At 37.3% G+C, this 25,877-nt stretch overlaps 1 long non-coding RNA gene across 1 annotated transcript; it reads right to left on the bottom strand.

The window, feature by feature from the left end:
- Window positions 1-16,317: 16,317 nt before the first annotated feature.
- LOC110882598 lies at window positions 16,318-25,349 on the bottom strand. The gene is made up of 3 exons (XR_002560140.1): window positions 25,222-25,349; window positions 16,922-17,006; window positions 16,318-16,400 (listed from the first exon to the last, which is right to left on the bottom strand). It is a non-coding gene; the product is annotated as an uncharacterized LOC110882598 (long non-coding RNA).
- Window positions 25,350-25,877: the final 528 nt, after the last annotated feature.

Genomic DNA, 25,877 nt, shown 5'->3' with positions numbered 1-25,877 from the left:
GTGCAAGCCTTGCAGTAGGGTGCAGAGGTAGAACCTACATTCCTACAGTTGGAATTACCATAGCGAAATTCCTGAGTAAGGCTTTGAGCTAGGTTTCTCCTCTGATCTTCTTCTCGTGTACGAACTAACTCATCTGTCAAGGTATTTGCTAGTTCTACAGCTTCTTCTATGGTTTGGGGTCTAGCTGCCTTGACTACATGCCTAATCTCATCGATTAATCCCCAGATGTAACGGGAGATTAACACTGGTTCTGGTGATGCAAGGGTTGGCACTATTCTAGCATATTCAAAGAATAATGTAGTGTATCCCTTACTATCCACTCCAGTCATCCTAAGGTTTAAGAACTTATTTGCTATCTGTTTTTTTTCATTGGGAGGCAGAATTTCCTTTCTACCATGCTTTTAAATTCCTCCCATTCCATATTGTAAGCCCTATCACTTCCCCTAGACTGGAGGATAGTGTTCCATCACTCTAAGGCTGAGTTCTTAAATAAATTAGAAGCAAACATTATCTTATCCTCTTCCGCACATTTGCTTATTTTCAAGACTGACTCAGTCTTTTCTATCCAGCGTAGAGCTGCAATGGGTCCTTCATTGCCCGAGAATTCTATTGGTTTGAAGGACCAGAATTTCTTGTAAGAACAACCATAAGGCATGGTTCTTCTTCTTTTTGGAATGGGCGCTTGAAGTAAAGGTCCACTTTTCACGGTATGTTCAGGTTCAGTTGGTCGCTTACTGCTATGCTTATTTTTATTATCCGCTTCCTTAACAGTATGAATAATAAATGACATCGCATCTATAATTCCATGTGCCACTATGTGATGGATGACACTATTATCCACTTGGTTTCCATTGTTATTGTTGTTCGGATTCTCATTATTCGGGTTATGGTCGTTCTGGTTATTACCATTCTAGTTTTCCTGGTTCACTTCGTTGTCCATCTGAATTTTAAACATTTACCACATATTAATATCACAAGATAATATTTAACACAACCAAACACACAACACGCATGTTGATCAAAAACGTCGAGCATTGCGACTTACTCTTTTTATATATATAATATGCATCTAATACAAACCGATGCTGGAAATTAAAATTACAATACAGCTTAAAATAAAAATTACACTACTAATAGTAGGCATCCGTAGTCTTTTTTTTCATACACACATATCATATATTAGTATATTATTATTATTATTATTATTATTATTATTATTATTATTATTATTATTATTATTATTACTACTACTACTACTACTACCTCCACCATCACCATCACCTTCACGGATATGGATATGGATTCATCCAGAAATTCATATTGCGCTCGTCGTACTTCCAGACGAGTCGCTCTCCTACCTGTCTCATTCTCTCGCTACTCTCTAAAATCTCTTCTCCAAAAGTTCAGAGCTCTTGCACATTTTCTGCACTCATTGGGGGTGCAGGTGCTGGGGCTGGGTTTGGGAATTGGGGTGCGGGTTCCTGGTACGGGTAAGGATTCTCTAAAATTTCCCTAATGAATACATCGTTATCATAGTAGGGATCTAGAGGGTCTAAACCTGGGTAGGCTGCTAGATTCGGCATGGGTTCATTTTCTGCTATTGGGTATCGTTGCACATAATCCCTATTGTCATCCCACCATGGGTCGTAATCTGGGTCTAAGGGATTAGGTGCTGGTACCCTAGGTATCTCCTCCGGGTTAAAATCATGCATTTCAACTAGATTCTCTGGGTTTTCTATTTCCATTGGCTGAGCTGGGAGTAAGGGTTGGGGTGCTATCAGTTGCTCCAGGTTAGCGTCGGCAGCTGTGGTTGCTAGGATATGGAAATTGGCTAAACCCCTATTAATCATATCCTGGGCATGGGCATCTGTTTCTCTTTTAGCGGCTGCTAGGGCTCTCTATTGTTGCAACTTTTTCATTCGTTTCCTATGCTCATGTATTCCCCTACTGAACCATCCTCTCTTTTTAGGAGGGAATGGCTCTTCAGACTGAGCCTTAAACACGAATATTCCTTCTTCATTATCAGCAGAATACCCTGAGAGGGCAGGCTGTGAAAAGGCGCCTTCGCTTCTAGGCGAACCGGACAATTGACGGTACGCGTCGGATGGTCCTTGGTCGCTCATACTGTAAACTAACAAATAGTCAAATAACACACAACAATAAGATGCAATTATGCACGTAGTTTCGTAATTTATTTCCTAACACTTGGAATAATATCTTGGTGTCAGCAGAACACTTCTGTGGCTAAATCAGTGGCTTAGCTCTGATACCACCTTCTGTCGCAACCCCCGTCCCCTAACAAAACCCGGGAACGGGCGGCCGCGACCAGTTTGGGTGGTATCCGTGTTTTATCCATTTTGGCAGCGGAAATTACATCAGGACCGTAGTTAGGAAATATTTTATCAGAGTAAAATACCACGCTGTTAATATATTAAATACATGGGAAAATCCTAAGTTTCAAGTACACACAATTTCATAGGGATAAACCCTATTTTATTTAATAAAAACATCTCTTTATTTTCAGGTAACTTTATTGCCACTTTTCCAAGCCTTCAGTGCTGTCCAGCTGGCTTCTATTTGGCTTTCACATTTTGTTACATGAAACGCGTTTAAAAACGTTTTGTCAGTGGGAAATACTGGTGAGTGAATCCCAGTTTAATCAAATTTAATAAAGACCATTGTATAGTATTGAGGGCGGTCGCGCAATTATATTTGTTTCCATCTATTCAATTACCACCCACGGTACTGTCAACCTGACTTGTGGTCATGTTACTCCTCGCAAGGCAGTAACAAATTTTGTATACAAAACCCCAACATACCGACGATAATTGTAGAATACAAATACTCAATAACTGTTTAATATATTATTAATCGTGTGAGGTTTTGTAAAAACAATTTGCAAAAAGAAGATTACTCACATTTCTGTCTTAGGTTTTCTGTAAGAGTATCCTAGTGATTATCTATAATTTACACAAATGCACACGTGTTAGTATAATAACCCAATATTTATATTAATGATACCCTCCCCGAGACGGCATTCCAACGACTACGTCGGGCAGAACCACGACAGCCGTTACGGAACCCTGGATCAATCGGGCAGCGTATCTAATACGTAACCAGGGTTATGATACTTACAACGGAGCAGAATTTCATTATTTAGGGGGTATTATACCTGAAAATTATAATTGCTATTCAAAAATTGGAGAGAGAGCTCGAGAGATGAACGAATTCGACTGAAGACTAGAGGTCTCCATTTATAGGGCCAGATTTTGAGTTTTACGCGGCCCGCGTAAGACGTAGCTAAGGGCTACGCGGCCCGCGAGGCTCCCTAGGATAGGCCCTAGGGTTGCTGATTCGATTACTAGGCACAACACGACTGGAACACGTGGCGGCTCTCGGGCTCGCCCTGACTCCTTGCTGCCGCGGCCCACGTAGGCAATAGCCAAGGGCTACGCGCCCCGCGAGAGACCCTGAAAATTTGTTTTTATTTTATTTTTAATTATATAAAGGTATTTGGGGTCCGTTTTCGCGTATGGGGTGTATTTTAAGACATATCGGGGTATTTTAATATATATTAGGGTGTCGGAAAATATTTTGGAGGGTTGTTATACAACCTTTTCAAATCACCCTCCACGATTATCAGATCAAAGGTTGGAGATAAATTCACATGTTCAACATCTCCAACCAAAACATCGAGATGTTTTTTCGAATCATACAATTGAATTGTTTTCTTCACCACGATAAGCCATATAAAATGAATTTTTCACCTTTTGCAGTTCAATCTATGCGGTTTCTCGGTAGTCTACTTCATTTATAGCCAAGTTTTGATCATCCGTACTAACTTCTTTTAAAAACACCTTTCTCATTTAGATTCAGAATAACAGTAGATGATTCTTTTAAAAACACCTTTCTCATTTAGTTACCCTGAATTGATTGGACGCTACTTCCTGAATAGTCAACCAACTAGAGTCTACATTGAACCATCCATCTAACACATTCAGTATTAATTCGGTGGTGAGTGTAACAACATATTCTTCTTGAACCTCAACCATGTACACCTCGACATCCAATGGTTCTTCTTCGCCACCATAATCGCATTTCCTTCCCCCTTAAGTTGTTGACAGTCTTTGGCCATATGCCATTTACGTCCACAACTATGGTACCTATATGGAAATCATTTTGGTCGATTCATTGATTTTTTTTCTCAATTATCTTCGTCCGATGATTTTTCTTAAAAGTTTTCTCTTTGGTCGTCTCGGCCCTTTCTGTTCCCTTCTTTCCTCTTGAGTCGGTTACTTTTATCCCGGTACTTATCCTTGCCTTTCTTGTCATTACAGTTCTGATTTTTGGTATCTCAATTATTTTCCTTGCTCTTAAGATATTAGGCTTCAGTCTCATTTTTTAATTGACACCCCTACTAACAATTATGCCAAGGCTTCTAGTTTGGCAAGGATATTCTCGAACTTGGTTGGGTCGCCTACCCTTGGATAGCGTAACGAAGCTGCAAAACCCCAGTCTTAAACCATGGATGAGTATCCGCTTCATACGAGCATCATTAATCCGCGACTGTGGATCGAGTTCTCCAATTTCACGAGATATGTTTTTAATTTTTCGAAAGTATCATGAAATCGGAAGATCGCATTGGGGCACCATCATTAGTTCGCCTTTGACTAGTTGTAATCGCGCCTTGTTTTTCTTCGTGAACAAGATTTCAAGCGTATTTCATGTTTGCTTTGGGTATTTAGGTTCTTGAATGTGATCAATCTTTTAACAAACATCATCTCTAGTCTTAATGATGAATAAATATGACATTATTTGTGTAGTTAAATTAGTTATTATATTTATATTATTTTTATAGGAGTCCCATGAATAGTGATCTAAATTTATAGGCATTTGTTTTTATTTTTTATAATTTTATTGATCATTTTATTTGAATTTTTTTTTCTAATAATTTATGTACGTTAACTTTTTTATGAGTAAAATGCCCGGATAGTCCCTGTGATTTTCCCCATTTTCACCTATAGTCTCTATAATTCTAAAATTACAGCTATAGTCCTCAACTTTTGCAAATTCGTTCTCGGATAGTCCCTAATGTGGATGGTGGTTAGTTTTTGGTGTTAAGTGGATGTCAAATGATTAAAATACCCTTACTAATAAAAATATCATTGATTATATATTTAATTAACTGTCACATCCCCAAATTGCCACATACGGATTTCACAGCGGGGTATGTGACTTACCAGGATCTAGCCACTAATCATGTCAAACTAATAGCAAATAGTATTAGACACATACATCATGTCCAACATGGATAGTGCATTTCAAAAATAAACGTCTCAACAAAGTATATGTTCAGCAGAAGCAATTGTATTTGTTTCAAGACAACCCAAAATCAAATTGTTTTAAACATGCAAAGTATTAATTGTTTCATCAAATAGCACGCCCCATGACACTTCCGACTCCCCAGACTGCAAATTTCAAAGCATGAAGTACCTAACGACCTGCAAGCATGCAGAAAAGTGTGTCAACATAAAGTTGGGGAGTTCACAGTTTTGTGTAACGTGAATCATGTAAGTGTTTAGTTTAAAAACATGTCAAGAATAATAAACTCGATACCGAGTGACTGTCATGTTTGTTGTGCCCTCATCAATGTCTATCAGCATTGATCATAAGTGTTTAAGGTCCTTAGTTCACGCCCGGCTCCCAGCACGGTGTGAGGTTTGTCAAACCTAATAACGCTATTTAACTAATACCCTATTTCCTCCCAGGCAACTAGCTCTATAGTAAGTAGGGACTTTCATGATAGAGTTTGAGTTTATTAACCAACATCGAATTTAAACTACAACATTTAAAAAGTATTCCTCCCAGGAATAATAATAATTCCCCCCACCTGGACGCATGCTTGTGAAAGAGTAGTGAACTCACCTTAGTTTGCTCGGTATGTGTTAACGTACTTCTAGCGTTCATAATATGTTAGGTTCGTTACACGCGACCTAATGTACAATGTCATGTAAGTAAGTATATGAGTAGGGTTTGCAATACCCTAAGTTTCCAAACAACCACGTGTTTAGTGTAATCAAGTTGACAAGTTAACATGAAATAACAGTAACACACGGTAGGTTCTCTAGTTGGTGACATCAGTGAGATATTAAGAAACTCGGATGACCATTAGCTTTACAAAACATGAGTGTATGTAGTTTATGTAATAGTAGCTCTTACACATTTATACATGTGAGGTATCATTCTAAATTTGTATCACAATTTAAACATAAAAGGATTTTATAGGTAATTGGTTTTATCGAAAGCATGCAACTCTTATATCTAATACGAACCCACTAACTAAACTTGGACCCATTATAACCATGAAACCACGGAATACACATGGAAGGCATTCAAACTCGGAGTGTCACACCCCAATCAATGGCGGAAACATCGGAGTGAGACGAAAAACGAGATTGCAAAAGACTTCATAACACTAATGTGACAAGTATTTAATGATAAATTTCATTTCATTGCTAGAGGATTCAATTACATGGTTCGAAATAGAATACAACAAATTGAAATAAAACAAATTACATTACAACAAGTATTTAAAGTTTAGAATGTGTTTCTAGGCATCCTACTAAGCTCCATGCATCGTCATCATCATAATCCTGCAACATGTTTAACAGTATAGTTCAATACAAAAAGTATTGGCGAGGTATACAAGTTTGAGTACTAGCATATAAGTATAAAAATGAAAGTGAAAATCCACATGGCAAACCTAGTTATCAAGATTAACGTATAAACTGGCATGTGATTTACAAGTCGACCCTCTGATTACCGCAAGTATAATGAATTGTATGATCCGTCTCAATTTAACATGATTATAACCTTAATTACGCATTTTATACGAAAAATGTGACTTTCTAAAAAACTTTGCCAAGTTAAAATTTATACGTGTTTAAAGTATTCAAAATATAGTTCCAAGTGTTTACATAGTTCACTTAAAACAAAAACAAAGTAAAGTAAAGTCATTGCAGAAGCTTCATTTGACATGTGTTTGGTTCACTTGATTGCTTGATAGTCATCCGGATGCTTGCTACAATCACCTAATATCAAAAACCAACTTAAAAGTTAGTTTTGATATCTTATAAACGAGTATAAACAAGTCCCATAATCAAAAAAAAAAAAAAAAATTTCAGAATTTTGCCTCTCGCACCACGCGAGAGGGTCTCTTGGTTTTGTCGCGTGCCGCGACGCTTATTGTGAGTCGCGCCTATAACAACCCTAAACCGACACCCTCGTAATACATTTCGACACCCTAATATATTTTAAAATATTATAATATGCCCTAAAATACCCCTCATACGCGAAAACGGGCCCTGAATACCTTAATTATTATGAAAATTAATTAAAAAATGGATTTTGGGTTTGAGGCAGGCCGCGTAAGCCACCCCTCAACCCGTACGCGGGCCGCGACAAGGTGAAAGCTGGCGAAACCCTGGGCCGCCACGTGGCCCAACACACGTCGAAGCTAGCTGATGACCCGGATCACCTAAACCCTACCCGGGCTATTACGCGGGCCACGTAGGCCCTGGTCTCGTTTTACGCGGGCCGCGAGAAAAGCCAAATCAGGCCTTATAAACTACGACGGAGGGCCTTCAGTTGAATTCGCTCAAATTTCTTTTCTTCTCTCAATTTTCAAGTAGTATACACTATACTCGGGCATAATACCCCCCTAAATAACGAGGTTCTGCTCCGTTGTAAGTATCATAACCCCTGGATACGTATTAGATACTCTGCCCGATTGATCTAGGGTTCCGTAACGGCCGTCGTGGTTCTGCCCGACGTAGTCGTTGGAATGCCGTCTCGGGGAGGGTATTGCTAATGTTAAAATGGGTTATTATACTAACACGTGTGCATTTGTGTAAATTATAGATTATTCCCAGGAAGTCCTTACTGAAAACCTAAGACAGCAATGTGAGTAATTTCCTTTTTGCAAACTGTTTTTACAAAACCTCACTTAATTAATTATATATTAAACAGTTATTGAGTATTTGTAAGGAAACAATTATAGTCGGTAAATTTGGGGTTTTGTATACAATATTTGTTACTGCCTTGCGAGGAGTAACATGAGCATAAGTCGGAACGACAGTACCGTGGGTGGTAATTGGTATGACTTGGAAACAAATGTAATTGCGAGACCGCCCTCAATACTGTACAATGGTTTTTACTAAAACTTGATTGAACTGGGATTCACTCACCAGTATTTCTCACTGACAAAATGTTTTTAAACGCATTTCAGGTAACAAAATGTGAAAGCCAAATAGAAGCCAGCTGGACAGCACTGAAGGCTTGAAAAATTGGCAATAAAGTTACCTAAAAGAAATAGATGTTTTTAAATAAAAATAGGATTTATTCCTATGAAAATGTGTGTACTGAAAACTTGGGTTTTATCCCATGTGTTTAATATTATGAAAATTTCCGCTGCCAAATTCGACAAAAACAGAATGCCACCGAAACTGGCCACGGCCGCCCGTTCCCGGGTTTGTATAAGGGGGCGGGGGTTGCGACAGAATGTGGTATCAGAGCTAAGCCACTGATTCAGCCACATAAGTGTTCTGCTGACACCAAAATTCAAATTGTTAGGAAATAAATTACGGAAATACGTGCATAAAATTATTTTCTTGTTATGTGTTATTTGACTATTTGTTAGTTTACAGTATGAGCGACCAAGGACCATCTGACCTGTACCGTCAATTGTCTGGTTCGCCTAGAAGCGAAGGTGCCTCTTCTCAGCCTGCCCTCTCGGGGTACTCTGCTGATACGGAAGAAGGAATATTCGTATTTAAGGCTCAATCTGAAGAGCCATTTCCTCAGAAAAAGAGGGGATGGTTTAGTAGGGGAGCACATGAGCGTAGAAAGCGTATGAAAAAGTTACAAGACCAGAGAGCACTAGCCGCAGCCAAAAGAGAAACCGATGCCTATGCCCAGGATATGCTTAATAGGGGAATAACCAACATTCACATCTTAGCAACAACTATAGCTGACCCTAACCTGGAACAAATGTTAGCACCCCAACCACAACCACCAATTCCTGATCAACCAATGGAGATAGAAAACCCTGAAAATCAAGTAGAAATGCATGATTTCAACCAGGAGGAAATACCTAGGGTACCCGCACCAAATCCCTTAGACCCAAATTACGACCCATGGTGGGACGATAATAGGGACTATGTGCAACGTTACCCGGTACACGAAGACATGCCCATGCAAAACCTAGGAGCCTACCCAGGGTTAGACCCTCTAGATCCCTATTACGATAATGATGTATTCATTAGGGAGATTCTAGAAAATCCTTACCCATACCAGGCCCCTACACCCCCATACCAGGAACCCGCACCCCAGATTCCGAACCCAGTCCTAGAACCTGCACCCCCAATGAGTGCAGAAAACGTACAAGAACTTAGGACGTTTGGTGAGGAAATTCTAGAGAATAGTGAAAGGATGAGACAAGTGGGAGAGCGACTCGTCTGGAAGTACGACGAGCGCAATATGGATTTCTGGATGAATCCATATCCGTAGAAGTGAGGAGGGAGAAGGTTATAATAATAATAATATAATATAATAAAAAAATATGTGTGTATGTGTATGAAAAAAAAACTACGGATGCCTATTACTATTAGTGTAACTTTAAATTTCAGTCGATATTGTAATTTTAATTTCAGTACTGGTGTGTAATAGATGCATATTATATGAATAGAGTAAAGTCGCAATGATCGACGCTTTTGACCAAAGTGCGTGACATGTGATTGGCTATATTCAAATATTATTTTGTGATATTAATTCGTGGTAAGTGTTTAAAATTCAGATGGACAACGAAGTGAACCAGGAAAACCAGAGTGATAACCACCCAAATAACGATAATCTGAATAATGAGAATCTGAACAACAATAACAATGGAAACCAAGTGCATAATAGTGCCATCCAACACATAGTGGCACAAGGAATCATAGATGCAATGCCATTTATTATCCAAACTGTTAGAGAAGCTGATAATAAAAGTAAGCATAGCAGTAAGCGACCAACTGAACCTGAACACAGCGTGAACAATGGACCCGTACTTCAAGTGCCCATTCCCAAAAGAAGAAGAACCATGCCGTATGGTTGTTCTTATAAAGAATTTTGGTCCTGCAAACCAATAGAATTCTCGGGCAATGAAGGACCCATTGCAGCTCTACGCTGGATAGAAAAGGCTGAGGCTATTTTAAAAATAAGCAAATGTGCTGAAGAAGACAAGATAATGTTTGCTTCCAACCTGTTTAAGAACTCAGCATTAGAGTGGTGGAACACTATCCTCCAGTCAAGAGGAAGTGATAGGGTATATAACATGGAATGGGAGGAGTTTAAACATATGGCAGATAGGAAATTCTGCCCTCCCAATGAAAAGGAACAGATAGCAAATAAGTTTCTGAACCTTAGAATGACCGGGGTAGATAATAAGGGTTACACTACTACATTTTTTGAATATGCTAGAATAGTACCAACCCTTGCATCACCTGAACCGGAATTAATCTCCCGATACATCTGGGGATTAATTGGAGAAATTAGACATGTAGCCAAGGCAGCTAGACCCCAAACCATAGAAGAAGCTGTAGAACTAGCAAATACCTTGACAGATGAATTAATCCGTAGTAGAGAAGAAGACCAGAGGAGAAACCTAACCCAAAGACTTACTCAAGAATTCCGTTATGGGAATTCCAATCGTAGGAATGTAGGTTCTACCTCTACACCATACTGCAAAGCCTGCAAAAAGAAGCATTCAGGAAAATGCTCCATTTACTGCAATTTCTGCAAAGTACCAGGGCACAAGAAAGAAGACTGCAGAAGGAAACCTACTAATGGACTGTGCTTCAACTGTGGAGAAAAAGGTTACATCAAGCCAAATTCTCTGAAATTAGCTCCACCTACGAACAATAAGAACACTAAAAATGCTAGAGCATTTGTTCTGACTGCAGATGAAGCCAAGATGATTCCGACGTCATAGCCGGTACATTTTTAGTTAATAATATTTTTGCTAAAGTATTATTTGACTCTGGTGCAAACCAAAGTTTTATCAATACTTCATTTTGCAAACTTCTAAATCAATCATTAACTAAATTCTCACAAGAATGTCTAGTAGAGACAGCAAATGGAGAAACGGTTAGGATTACTGAAATCTTGCAGGGAGCAAAAATAGAGTTTTTAAATCAAAAGTTTATTGCAAACCTTTACCCAATGAATCTGGCAGGATTTATATTGTATTAGGAATGGATTGGCTAATAGCCAATAAAGCCAGTATTTTATGTGATCAAAAGTCAATCCAAGTAAATTCACCAAAAGGTGTAAAGATTACAATTAAAGGAGATAAGCCATCTAGATCCACAAAATTCATCTCTGTGATGAAAACTGCAAGTTATATAAGAAAAGGATCTATAGTGTATTTGATTTCCATAATCACTAACACTAAAGGAAAAGAACTAAAAGACATTCCAGTAGTGTCTCAGTTTTCAGATATATTTCCAGAAGTATTGCCAGGGCTACCACCAGACAGAGAAGTTGAATTCAGAATCCATCTGTTACCAGGAACGACACCAATTGCCAAAGCACCTTACCGCTTGGCACCAGCTGAAATACAGGAACTGAAGAAACAATTAGACAAATTGTTGGAGAAAGGATTCATACAGCCAAGCTCATCGCCATGGGGAGCACCGATTTTATTCGTCAAAAAGAAGAACGGATCAATGCGTATGTGCATTGACTACCGTGAATTGAACAAGGTCACGATTAAGAATCAGTACCCATCCAAGGATCGATAATCTGTTCGATCAACTGCAAGGAGCTCGATTTTTCTCTAAAATCGATCTAAGGTCAGGATATCATCAATTAAAGGTACAGGAAGAGGACATTCCTAAAACCGCATTCAGAACAAGGTATGGCCATTATGAATTTACTGTCATGCCATTTGGTTTAACCAATACTCCAGCCGCATTTATGGTCATGATGAACCGAATATGTAAGCCATATTTGGATAAATTCATAATTGTTTTTATAGATGATATTCTAATTTACTCTAAAAGTAAAGAGGATCATGCAAAGCATTTGCACGCACTTTTAAGTCTATTAAGAAAGGAAAAGCTTTATGCTAAGTTTTCAAAGTGCGAGTTTTGGTTAGAACAAGTACAGTTTCTTGGACACTTAGTTAACCATGAAGGAATTCATGTGGATCCAACAAAGATCGAGGCGATTACCAAATGGAAAACCCCTGAATCACCAACCGATGTTAGAAGTTTCTTAGGATTGGCCGCTTATTATAAAAGATTATTCGAGATTTTTCTAGAATAGCCATTCCCTTAACCAAGTTAACCTGTAAATCCATTAAGTTTGAATGGGGACCAAAACAGGAAGAAGCTTTTAGAATTCTTAAGCAAAGATTAACCAACGCACCCATACTAGCATTACCAGAAGGAACTGAAGACTTTGTTGTCTATTGTGACACTTCTAAGTTAGGTTATGGATGTGTATTAATGCAACGCCAAAAGGTTATAGCTTACGCATCTAGACAACTTAAGAATCATGAAGAGAATTATTCAACCCATGATTTGGAATTAGGAGCTATAATTTTTGCCCTTAAGATTTGGAGACATTACCTTTATGGTAGTAAGTTTACCATATTCACTGATCATAAGAGTTTAAGGTATATTTTTGGGCAAAAAGAGTTGAATATGAGACAAAGACGCTGGATGGAGATACTTAGTGATTATGATTGTAATATTCAGTATCATGCAGGAAAAGCCAATGTAGTGGCAGATGCTTTAAGTCGAAAGTATCATGAGAAGCCAAAAAGGGTACGTTCTCTTAAATTAAATCTACAAGTAGATTTAAATGATCAAATTAGAAAAACACAAGAATTAGTAATCAAGGATGATACTGAAAAATTAAAAGGAATGACTAAGGAATTAGAACAAGGAACAGATGGAATTTGGAGATTCCATAAAAAGAGAATGTGGATACCTAAATTAGGAAACCTACGTCATCGTACATTAGAAGAAGCCCATAAGTCCAAGTATACGATTTAGGGTTGTTATATCCTCCCCACCTTGTTTTAGAGCTCGTCCTCGAGATCTACTGGAACAGGTGTGGATATATCCTTTGCATTTCTGATTCGAGCTCCCACGTGTATTCTGGTCCTGTTTTGGAGTCCCACTTCACTTTGACCAGAACTAACCTTTTATGTTTGAGGTTCTTGACTTTCCTGTCTTCAATCTGCAAAGGCCTTTCTACAAATTTGAGTTATTCATTTACCTCTATATCCTTAAGAGGCACCACTAATGATTCATCAGCTAAGCATTTCTTGAGATTAGATACATGAAATACATCATGTATTCCTGCCATTTCCTCTGGCAGTTGTAGCTGATAGGCTATAGGTCCTATTCTTAATCTCAAAAGGTCCAACATACCTGGGACTTAGCTTCCCTCTTTTGATGAATCTTACCACTCCTTTCCAAGGAGAGACTCTTAACTATACCTTGTCACCTACCTGGAATTCTAACGGCTTACGTCTGTTATCAGCATAGCTATTTTGTCGATCACGTGCTGCTTTTAGTCGTTCCTTGACTTGAATGATTTTGTCGGTTGTTTCCTGTACTATCTCAGGTCCAGATAGTTGCTTTTCCACGATTTCTGCCCAACAAACTAGGGTTCGGCACTTTCATCCATAAAGTGTTTCGAATGGTACATCATTGATACTTGTGTGATAACTGTTATTATAAGAAAATTCTATTAAAGGTAAGTGATCGTCCCAATTACCTCCGAAATCAATTACACAAGCTCTAAGCATATCTTCCATTGTCTGAATTGTCCTTTCGCTTTGTCCGTCCGTTTGAGGATGATAGGCTGTGCTTAGATTCAGCTTGGTTCCCATTGCTTTTTGGAAACTTGCCCAAAAATGAGAGGTAAAATGGCTATCCCTATCAGAAACAATTGATAAAGGAATTCCATGTAATGAAACTATTTCATTTACATACAATTTAGCTAGTTGTTCCATGCTGAAAGTTTCCTTCATTGGTAGAAAATGAGCTGACTTGGTTAGCCTATCTACAATCACTCAGATTGTATCATTACCTTTCCTTGTTTTGGGTAATTTGGTAACAAAATCCATGGTTATCAATTCCCATTTCCACACGGGCATTTCTAGTTGTTGCAGCAATCCTGAGGGTTTCTGATGTTAAGCTTTAACTTGGGAACAAGTTAAACGTTTAGAAACATAAGCTGCTATATCCTTCTTCATTCCTAACCACCAGAATTTTTTCCTTAAATCCTGGTACATCTTATCACTTCCTACACCCTCGTAATATTTTTCGACACCCTAATATATTTTAAAATATTATAATATGCCCTAAAATACCTCCCATACGCGAAAACGGGCCCTGAATACCTTAATTATTATTAAAATTAATTAAAAAATGGAATTTTGGGCTTGAGACGGGGCCGCGTAAGCCACCCCTCAACCCTTACGCGGGTCGCGACAAGGTGAAAGCTGGCGAAACCCTGGGCCGCCACGTGGCCCAACACACGTCGAAGCTAGCTGATAACCTAGATCACCTAAACCCTACCCGGGCTACTACGCGGGCCGCGTAGACCCTGGTCTCGTTTTACGCGGGCCGCGAGAAAAGCCAAATCAGGCCCTATAAATTGCGACGAAGGGCCTTCAGTCGAATTCGCTCAAATTTCTTTTCTTTCTCTCAATTTTCAAGTAGTATACACTATACTCGGGCATAATACCCCCCTAAATAATGAGGTTCTGCTCCATTGTAAGTATCATAACCCCTGGATACGTATTAGATACTCTGCCCGATTGATCTAGGGTTCCGTAACGGCCGTCGTGGTTCTGCCCGACGTACTCGTTGGAATGCCGTCTCGGGGAAGGTATTGCTAATGTTAAAATGGGTTATTATATTAACATGTGTGCATTTGTGTAAATTGTAGATTATTCCCAGGAAGTCCTTACTGAAAACCTAAGACAGTAATGTGAGTGATCTCCTTTTTGCAAACTGTTTTTACAAAACCTCACTTAATTAATTATATATTAAACAGTTATTGAGTATTTGTAAGGATACAATTACAGTCGGTAAATTTGGGGTTTTGTATACAAAATTCGTTACTGCCCTGCGAGGAGTAACATGACCATAAATCGGAACGACAGTACCGTGGGTGGTAATTGGTATGACTTGGAAACAAATGTAATTGCGAGACCGCCCTCAATACTGTACAATGGTTTTTACTAAAACTTGATTAAACTGGGATTCACTCACCAGTATTTCCCACTGACAAAATGTTTTTAAACGCGTTTCAGGTAACAAAATGTTAAAGCCAAATAGAAGCCAGCTGGACAGCACTGAAGGCTTGAAAAAGTGGCAATAAAGTTACCTAAAAGAAATAGATGTTTTTAAATAAAAATAGGATTTATTCCTATGAAAACGTGTGTACTGAAAACTTGGGTTTTATCCCATGTGTTTAATATTATGAAAATTTCCGCTGCCAAATTAGACAAAAACAGAATACCACCGAAACTGGCCGCGGCCGCCCGTTCCCGGGTTTGTATAAGGGGACGGGGGTTGCGACAGCGCCCATGTCAAGGTCTCCCTTCGCGTGCCGCGGGGGAGATCAATTTCTAGCAGGTCCGTTTTCTGGACCTGCATTTTTCCCAGCTCTAGTTTTAACCAAAAATCAAACTTCAAAATGCCATAACTTTCATTCTACTTATCCGTTTTACGTGATTCTTTTTCCTACACGTTCGAAATTTAATTCTCAATCTTATGGAGTTAAAACCTGATATTCAACTACTTCAAAAATTCAGATTTCAAGCTATCGGCTTGAAACTCCTTTTTAACACTTTTGACCCGTTTCATGATTCATTAAACCACTTTTGTTTAAATCATTGTAAATTTTTGAGATATTCATTATCTCAAAACCATTAACTCGTGAGTTCAAAACTTTCATACATTATGCAACTAAAGGTTTAGTTATGCGCAAAACTTCATTTTGACCCGTTAGAGGGATTTATCATTAACTTTAAATTTCACTCTCTCCTTTTACCCATCATTTTACTACATTAAGATATCTACCTATATTTAATAATCTTAATGCAATTCCTAAACAACCCATATGGGTCGTCTGCCCAATTTACCCATCAAAGGCTTTTTGGTCAATTTTAGTCTCTCATTTTACGACGAAAGACTTCCACTAATTAATTACCAAAATAATACTTTCAACTATAAATCTAATTATGTGTATCTGGCTCGGGTCATAGCAATGACCCGTTTACATACCTCTTGCTTTAAATTTTCTAGTTAAAGCAACGCAACATATGTTATTTCCTGTAATCACAAAAACTCAACAAGTGGTCACCAATTCTTAATGTCAAATGGTATTAACACACCATTTGACCGATCTATTCGAAATGACCATTTTTCAACATATGATAGTATTTTTAATACCATCTCACCCCTTGAACCTATTCTTGTTTGCACTATGAGTTTTATTTACTTAAAAGACATTTTCTCAATTTGTTTGACCCGTTAAAATTTTCACCAAAAAGGTGTCCTTTCAAATCTTTTATCTATTCGTTAATCCATGCCCGGATTACTAATTTACCATTTTACCCGCCACGTTTACATCATAACATAGTGTTTCAAAACTTTATATTTGTTCATCATCCCACGCCAAGTTTACCTTATTTACCCATTTTACCATAATCTATGGTTTTTGCCATTCTAACTTGTTCCGACCCGCATTATATCGTGCCGGAACATCTTATTTCATTTGCAAACTACTATTCATATTCGATATTCACAATAAACATTTGGTAAACAATAAAAGGGGCGTAAGCTTTACTTACCTTGCATCGGGTTCTGCTTTTCTTCATGCTTAGCTTGTTTGATCCGCTTCCTTCCCAAGCTCCACCTAGCTTGTCAAGCGTCAAACTATCATCATAATTCGTAAGATGGTTAGATTAGTCATTATTAATCTCGACTATTCCACCTTACGCATTTTCTATCAAATTATCATTCGGTCATGTTTTAAGGTCAGTTTGACTTTCAAAAGTCAACTGTCCCTTTTTAATGTATGAAATGCACAATTGAGTTCGATGAAGTCACTTAGGCATTTCTTCGACTATTCGATAGGCGCTATTTTTAGGCCACTAACTACATTCATCCACATAGTTTATGAACATCATATAATCATCTGGTTCCATAAAGTTCATACTTTTATTAAAAACCCATTTCACACACATGTACTAGTTCAATCTTAACACTTATTCAAGAACTCTCTTCTTGAATATAACTAATAGGATGATTCTAAATCTCTTTCTATCTTTATCTATCTTTAAATCCTTACACTTCATGCAAGAACTTCAATGTCAAGAATTTCATCATAACTTTTAAAACCCATTTCAAGTCATGCATGAGCTTTCACTTGAACTTACAATTCATTCAAGTTTCTCGCTTAAACTGTTGGTGCATATGTCTGTTGACTTTGTCTTGTATCGAGTCGTGAGTCTAGATTGGATAGAATGGAGTTCGGTAGTCTAGAAAATAGGATTTTAGGGTTGTTGGACCAGTTCACACGAACTGGCAGATCTAGTTCGTACGAAGTGCCAGTTCACACGAACTGGAAGTGTCCAGTACATGCGAAGTGGGAATCCTATAAATAGTGAGCTTGGTCATTTCATTTGTAACATTGCTAATTCCGGAGCAGAGGTGATGCCAAAGTGTCAATTGGTCTGTAAAGCTTTCAAATCAATATACAAGACAGTTAAAGTGAATCCTAGTGTGAATCAAGCTGTAATCAAGTCCGAATCACTGAATTCCGCCTTTGGTTTGGATTAGAACTCTTCTGATTGACTCGTTTAGGTCGAATCTCGATCCTACAAGTGGTATCAGAGCTCAGGAGGAAGAGTTCTTACCATTTCAGATTGTTTTCACCCGAAAATTCTGATTTCTACTCATTCTTCTACTTGTTTTCATCAAATATGAAAGATTTCACGGTTAAAATGACTTTATTTTCACATATAACACGTAAAACATAGTTTTAAACAATCCTGGAAGAAATCAAAACTTAATTCGAACTAAAACTTGATAAAATCATGAATTTTTGGTCCGAAATCGCGTGAAAAACCCCCAGTTCGTGTGAGTTTCAGTCAGATCGTGTGAAAGTAGCTTCCAGTTCGCACGGATTGGTTATATTTGACCTCAGTTCGCACGTATTGAATCCAGGTCGTGTGTAATTTGGATCAGTTCGCACGGATTGGCTTTGTTCAGTCCATTTCGCACGGTTTGGAAAGTTGTCAGGTCGTTTGAATTTGGGACAATAAATCACGTGAACTACTATATCAAATTGTGTCAGTTTGCATGTGCTATTTGTTTGTCAGCACAATTAATATACTTATTCGACCCAATACATTTGTTGTTATCAAGACTACATGTTACAGCCACTTATTATGAGGTCCAATTAGCAATTGATTGAATAAAAGTGATTAATGTGTGTTAGCCCACTATATGATATATCGGCCCAATGAGATTTGAGTTGTGAACGTAGGTTGTCGGTCATTATAGCAATTGATTATCCATTTTGCATGTGATTATCGGCCCAATCAGAAAACAAGGTCCAATCAGAAAACTCACGTGATATTGTTTGGTTCATTACATCGGTCCAATAGATTTAATATGTCTGTTCATCTTGACAGGCTGCATGTGAAGTTATCAGTTTGCATGTGAGATCGTATTGAAAGTCAAGATTCATCTCTGAGGTCATATCACTACTCGATCAGCCAAGTCGCACGAAATCCAATCCAGATCGTTTGGAATAGGTTCATTTCGTACGAGTTGATAGTATCCAGTTTGTACGAGGTGGGTTAAGCACATTCAGTTCGTTTGAGCGTTAATCAGATTGTTTGAAATTTCTGAATTTGAAAACTTTTTACCGAAACATGGAAAACGAGTTTTACAACGCCTTTGCTACTGCTCCAACTGCCCCAGTTACAGTTGCTGAAACTGTTGAAATCGAAAATGAAACGGGAACTTTCCAAAAGTCACCAAAGCTTATGTACATTGAGGATTTTAAAGGATGGCAGAATCGTTTTGAAAACTGGGTGCAAGGAAATAAGTTTGATGCATGGGTTTCGATAGAGAAAGAATATGTTAGACCGAAAGATAATCTTGACAATGAAAAACCATTAAGTGAATTTTCAGCGAATGAAAAATTAAGATACACCAGTGAAAAGATGATGATTAGTCTTCTGCAACAAGCGATAAAAGAAGATATTTTCGTGTTGGTTCAACATGAGGGAACTGCTAGATCAATTTGGTTAGCGTTAATTCAAAAGTTTAAGGGAAGTGCTGATATGATAAAAAATAAATGTGCATTACTAAAAAAAATCGTTTGATATGTTTACAGCTTTTGAAGGTGAAACAACAAGAACGACTATTGAAAGATATTGTCATCTTGTCTAGGAGATGAAAAGATTGGACATCAAGAAAGAAGATGATGAATGGGTTAATAAGCTAGCCGATGCATTACCACAGAATAAATGGGGAACGTATCTGTTGATTTTAAAACATGTGCGAAAATCTGAAGATATGAATTTGTGTAAGTTCATTCAGAAGCTTGAAGGACATGAATTGGATGTTCAGAAAACTGCTATCATGAAGAATCCGAGTGCTCAACAAGATGTTAGTATATACTATAGAGGAAACAAATTTGAGACTAATCCGAGTCCGAAGATTCAAACTGCTTTCAGTGCTGATGGTACTTCCGGAACAAATGTTAGCACTACAACTCAGAGTGGTGGATATTCTTCGTCTTATTCAAGTTTTGATCCAAATTTCTCAACACCAAGTTCTCGACATCAGAGTTCAACAAATTTGCAATGCAATGTGACATTAAACATTCAAAATGGTCAAAATTTCTCACCAGATATTTCAAAGCAACACATGGCATCTCTTGTTACTGTGTTAGAGTCTTATGAAAGCTTGGTTGCTGGACGAATCGGCAATCCGATGCTTACCAAAGAAGATTATGACCAGATTGATTATGAGGAACTTGAGTTGATGGACATCAAGTGGTGTTTAGCCAGTGTTTTAAGAAGAGCAGAAAAATTCAAACAAATCACCGGTAGAGATGATCTTCGTGATGCTGCTACATCTCAGCTAGGTTTTGACAAATCAAAGGTTACTTGTTTTCGTTGTCGAGAAAAGGGGCATTTTAAACGAGAATGCACAAACAAAGAAGCAACCAGAAGACAAGATCCGTTTGGAAACAACGATTATCATCGAAAAGCAATTTATCATCAGGTTGCTCAACAACCATATCAACAACAATCCTCAAGCTCAAATACTATTAAAATTGAAGATGGAAAGAAGAGAGCTTGTTATGGTTGGATAGACCAAGAAGATGAAAGGCTTCCAGAAGGATTCTCTTGGGAAAAGTTTAATTGGGATAATTATGATCCTAACATAACTTCAGATAAAATATCATTTGTTGCTCAGATCTTTGAAGATTCAACTTCTGCAGGAGAATCAATCAAGTCTAAGAACCGTCCGAGAAGAATACCGATTTTTAAGGAATTAGGAAGTGATGCAGACACTGATGACGAAGAAGAATATATTAATAAAGCTTGAAGACAATCGTTGAAGTTGAAAAAAATAATTGAAGTGGAGAAAATAGTTGAAGTTGAAAAGATTGTAGAGGTTGAAAAATCTTGTCTAAAATGTTTGGAATCATGCAAACATTGTGAAGAGAAAGATAAGAAGTATATTAAGCTAGACAAGATGAAAGAAAAATTATTGTTTGATGTTAAGTACGTGAAAGAATCTTATGATGTGCTGAATAGAACAGTTAGCCAGTTAGAAAAGACAAACTTAGAAGTAGAAGATGCTTTGACAAAGTTGAATTCAACGGTGATGACTAAACAGAAAGCCATCAATTATTATATTGAAGAGTGTGCAAAGTTGAAGCAGGAATTGGAGACTGAAAAGATTGAAAACGAAAGAATCAGACGATTGTTGCAGAGTTATTCAAGTTCTGATTACTTGATTGATAGAATTTATCCAACTGTTCCAGGTTTTGAAGCTTTTCAAGATAAGAAGTCGGAAGATACGGATAGTGGTAAGAAACAAAGTACAAATTATAAAAGGTGTCCGCCTCCGATCTGGGAAGGTTATTCTCCCAGGAAGTCTATTACGGATGAAGTAAAAAAGGCAGTCAATATAAAGTTAAAGTCTGAAACAACTGATGAGTTACCAGACAACATTGACGTTACATTCACATCGTCTGACACTGATCATGAGTCTGAGATAATTAAGAAAGTGGTCGATCAGGTGTTGGATAAAGATGAAGAGTCAAAGTCTGAGTCTAATTCTGAAAAGTCGAGTTCATCAGAGAAAAGCTCGAAATCACCGGTCAAAAGGGTTTACAATAAAGATTTTCTGTTATCACAAAATAATTTGAATGATGAAACATTCAAAGTAGCATATACTTTGAATGATTCCGACAAATTATTTTCTGATGAGGAATTTCCAATAAGAAGTGTCAAAACTGAAATGATTAACAAGGTTTTCAAATTAACAGAAATTAATATTTCTAAAATAAAAGATGTAAATCTTACTAAAAAACCTAAAAAATACACTTCAAGAGTTCAACAAAGATTGAACAAGAAAAAGGGTTACAATTCTGGTTCTGGTTATCAAAAGAAACCAAACCATAACAGTAATTTCAAAAAGAAAGGTTTAGGTTTTATTCCACCAGAAAATCATAAAAATGAGAAAAATTATAAACCTAAAACTAAATTTGTTTCAGGAGGAAGTTCGGAAGAAGAAAATGAGAAACCATTCTGGAGACAATCAAAAAAGGAGTTTCTCGCTGAAAGTAAAAAGAATATGTTGAAAGAATCTGAACGAAGAGTTGAAAGACGAACCTGTTTCAAATGTCAAAAGGTTGGACACATTGCTTGGAATTGCTCAAAGCCAACCAACACAAAACAGGGAGTTTCTTCTAACTCAAAGTTGAAAGAAAAATGTGTTGATAAAAAGAAACAACCAACAAAGAGTTTTACAGAGTTCAAAAATTCGACTTTCGAAGATGGTGAAAGTTCGAAACATTTTTACAAAAGAAGAGTAAAGTTAAACAAACAAAAATGGGTTGTTAAAAATTCAAACGTTAGTTCTGGCGATGAATCTGACTCGTCAAAGTCAGAGGAGCCACAAGTTGAGTTAAAAGGAGAAAATGCAGTTCCACCATTGGATGATGTCAACTTTCCACCATTGCGGACTGAAAATGTTAAACAAAAAATGGAAAAGTAGAAATTTCGAATCAATTCTATGCTGAAAAGAAAGAATTTGATGTCGAAAAAGCGTTTAATGGAAAAGTGAAACATATCTTTGGTAAGATGGTTGATGGAAGGGCCAAATGGGTAAAAGATTTTTATGAATCAAAGAGGAGGAGTTACCCACCGAGTGAAAATAACTCGGATGCACCCAAAGCTGGTCACGCTTGGGTGACAACGTTCTCTGCTTAAAATCCTGACTTGCCGGAGTTCCCAAGTTGGTAATCGTGGAGCATGAATCGGCATCTTTCTTGAAAAATGTTTTTTGTGAAAAACCTAAAAAATGTTAGATTTTTCAAGTGGTGAAAGAAAAGGAAAAGTGAGCTTACAAGTGGTTAATCAAGGTCATTAAGTTGAACTTGATTTAACTTTCATACAAGTGGTTAAAAGAACAATGTGATGAAACCCCGATACTATAAGTGAAATCAACAAAACTAATTTTCCGGAAAAACCATTTTGATTAAAACAAACTTAAGTGTTTTGAAATCATAATGGGAAAATAGTTTGTTGTCAGGGGGAGTTCAGATTGTTTAAGCCAAGAGAATGGCGAATTGAAGCAATTCACATCAGTTTGTCACTTTATTTGTACAGTTTATTGCGTTTATTTTCAAATTTTCCTTGAAAATCAAAAATTGAAACATATTTTTGATTTTAGGGGGAGTAAAAATTCGAAAATTTGAAAAAGCCAAAAACATGATAAAATCTAAAAATCCAAAAACATCGAAAAATTTAAAACGAGTTTTGTTGTGAAAAAGAGGAAATGATAGTACATCAGTGGACTATCACAACATGCTAAAGAATTGGAAAGTCAAATGTGATAAACGGTCTCACTGATGATATGCCAGTAGGTTTTTACTCATTCAGTAGATTGTTTTCGAGATATAAACCTAAATATAAATAGCTTACTTATTTCGTGGGGAACATCTCTCGGATATATAGGTAACCCCTGAAATCTTGTTTGAAAGATTACCTATTTCTGACATACTAGGTCTTTGTGCGTGATGATATCTGGGGTATTATACCAGGACTTCTGATTTTGCGGGAGCAATAGCCTAGTCCTCGTATAATATCCTGCACAACTTTAATCATAAAGCCTACCCTCAACATAAAAATGATGAAACATTGAAAAATGCTAATCATGTGCTGTTGAAGAAAAGATCCCCAAACGGGACACACCTAAAGACGAGCCATCATCTCTTTGTCTGAACAGATGTTCTAACCTGAGCTCTCATGGTCTCATATTACCCGTTTACAGATATCATTAGTGTACATTCACCTGTAAGACTGAATATAGAAGTCTGGATACGGGAGTATATTCTGAGGTGGGACACGCGAATAAGTTAAGTGTTTAAAACACTAATCTCATATCTCGAAACAGTTGAACTTTGTGTGAAAATTTAAGTGGATCAGTATACTGACAATCTACATGAATCGTTTAGAACTTAAAATGTTTGAAGGTTAACGGTGTTAGTGATTTGTCTTATAATCTGATATGATCCTCTTACATAAAATCACAAAAAAAAAATATTGTCTGTAAATATTTCTTTACTGTTTTTTATTAAAATCAAAAACCCAAAAAGAATGTGTTTTAGCATAAATTTTGAAAAATCAAAAAGATTTTATTTCATCTTATTTTCGACAACTGATGTTGTAAAGCTGATTTTCAAAATTCCGAGTGCAAAACATGATGAACAACAGTGGGTTGGGAGAGGTTGTTTGAAATGAGATTTGATTTCAAAATGATTAAATGGTTCATTAATTTGAAACCAAACTTGAATGTTTCGATTACAAGCGGTTAAGCAAAGATTAAATTTGTTATAAATAAAAATCTTATGTTTTGGGTAGAGATGTATGCAGATCCCCGAGTCTAAGCCTGAGCAAAGTTTGAGCCAGGATACGATACTAGAACGAGAGCTATGTCAGACTGCGATCCCGGAACAACTTAAGGGGGAGTCTGCTAGCAAAGGGGAGTCTGAAGATGTAAGAGCCAGTTTCTGATCCTGAAAGTTTGTTAAAGATAGAAGCTGATGGAAGAAGATAGAGATTGAAGGTTTACAGTGCAGATACTTTAGAAAGAGTGTGAAGACTGATCAAGACTGAAGACTTGTCATACTGAAGACTCGACATCGAAGAATTTGTCAACATCCAAGGGGGAGTCTGTTGGTGCATATGTCTGTTGACTTCGTCTTGTATCGAGTCGTGTGTCTAGATTGGATAGAATGGAGTTCGGTAGTCTAGAAAATAGGATTTTAGGGTTGTTGGACCAGTTCACACGAACTGGCAGATCCAGTTCGTACGAAGTGCCAGTTCGCACGAACTGGATGGGAATCCTATAAATAGTGAGCTTGGTCATTTCATTTGTAACGTTGCTGATTCCGGAGCAGAGGTGCTGCCGAAGTGTCAATTGGTCTGTAAAGCTTTCAAATCAATATACAAGATAGTTAAAGTGAATCCCAGTGTGAATCAAGCTGTAATCAAGTCCGAATCACTGAATTCCACCTTTGGTTTGGATTAGAACTCTTCTGATTGACTCGTTTAGGTCGAATCTCGATCCTACATAAACTACCAATTATGATGATTCTAAGCACACATATACCATCATCTTCACTATATAGTCAAAACCCACTTAGCTAGGTGTGGTAATTCACCCAAACACCTAAATCATAACAATTTACTTCAAGTTTCTACTTAGGGTTTGTTCCTAAGCAATCATACTTCACCAATTTGGCCATAGCCTCTACGATTCATACATAAATCGAAACATGGCAATGTAAACCAAAATTCACAACTTCATTAACATAAAAAAATTGACATACCTTACGATCCCCTAGCTTGGGTGATCGTTAATTCATGTTTATTCAAGAGTTTGAGCTCCAATTTCCTTTCAATTTTGAAGATGTTTGATAAGCTAGGGTTTACCCCCTTTTGGTCACCTGATGATCGATCCCCACACACACACCATGTGTGTGTTGTGTGTTGTTTTTTTTAAATATAAAGTTTCCTTTGTTACAATTTTGGTCCCTCAAGTTTAGTTTTAATTGTTTTAAGACTACAATTCCATATTTTTTTATTACTTATCTACTTGTTAATAACTAGGTAAATATATTCCTAGTTATTTTTGTTTACGGGCTATTTTTTACCATTTACGGTACTTTACCCGTTTCCTTATATTTACCGGGTTTAAAGTACCAAACCCGTTTTTGGGGTGTTACATGAATGAATAAACTTAACATGACCTCATGTTCACGGGCGGTGTGTTACTCCTTAGCGCTATACATGTTGATGAAAAGTTTATCACATAAGAATCACCCAGAAAACACGAATCAAGCATAACATATTAGTAAGCATGTATTGGATTGGTTGTACAATTTCATAAAAGTATGTATGTTGAGTGTGTTTTGTATATGTAAACATGATGCACCCAAAAAGTGTAAAAACGGTAAAAAGGGCATCGAGTATACTCACAAAATTG

Source organism: Helianthus annuus, chromosome 10, assembly GCF_002127325.2.
Source record: "Helianthus annuus cultivar XRQ/B chromosome 10, HanXRQr2.0-SUNRISE, whole genome shotgun sequence".
Lineage (NCBI taxonomy): Eukaryota > Viridiplantae > Streptophyta > Magnoliopsida > Asterales > Asteraceae > Helianthus > Helianthus annuus.
The sequence above is the reverse complement of the archived record's forward strand: the minus strand, read 5'-3'. Positions and strand labels throughout refer to the sequence as shown.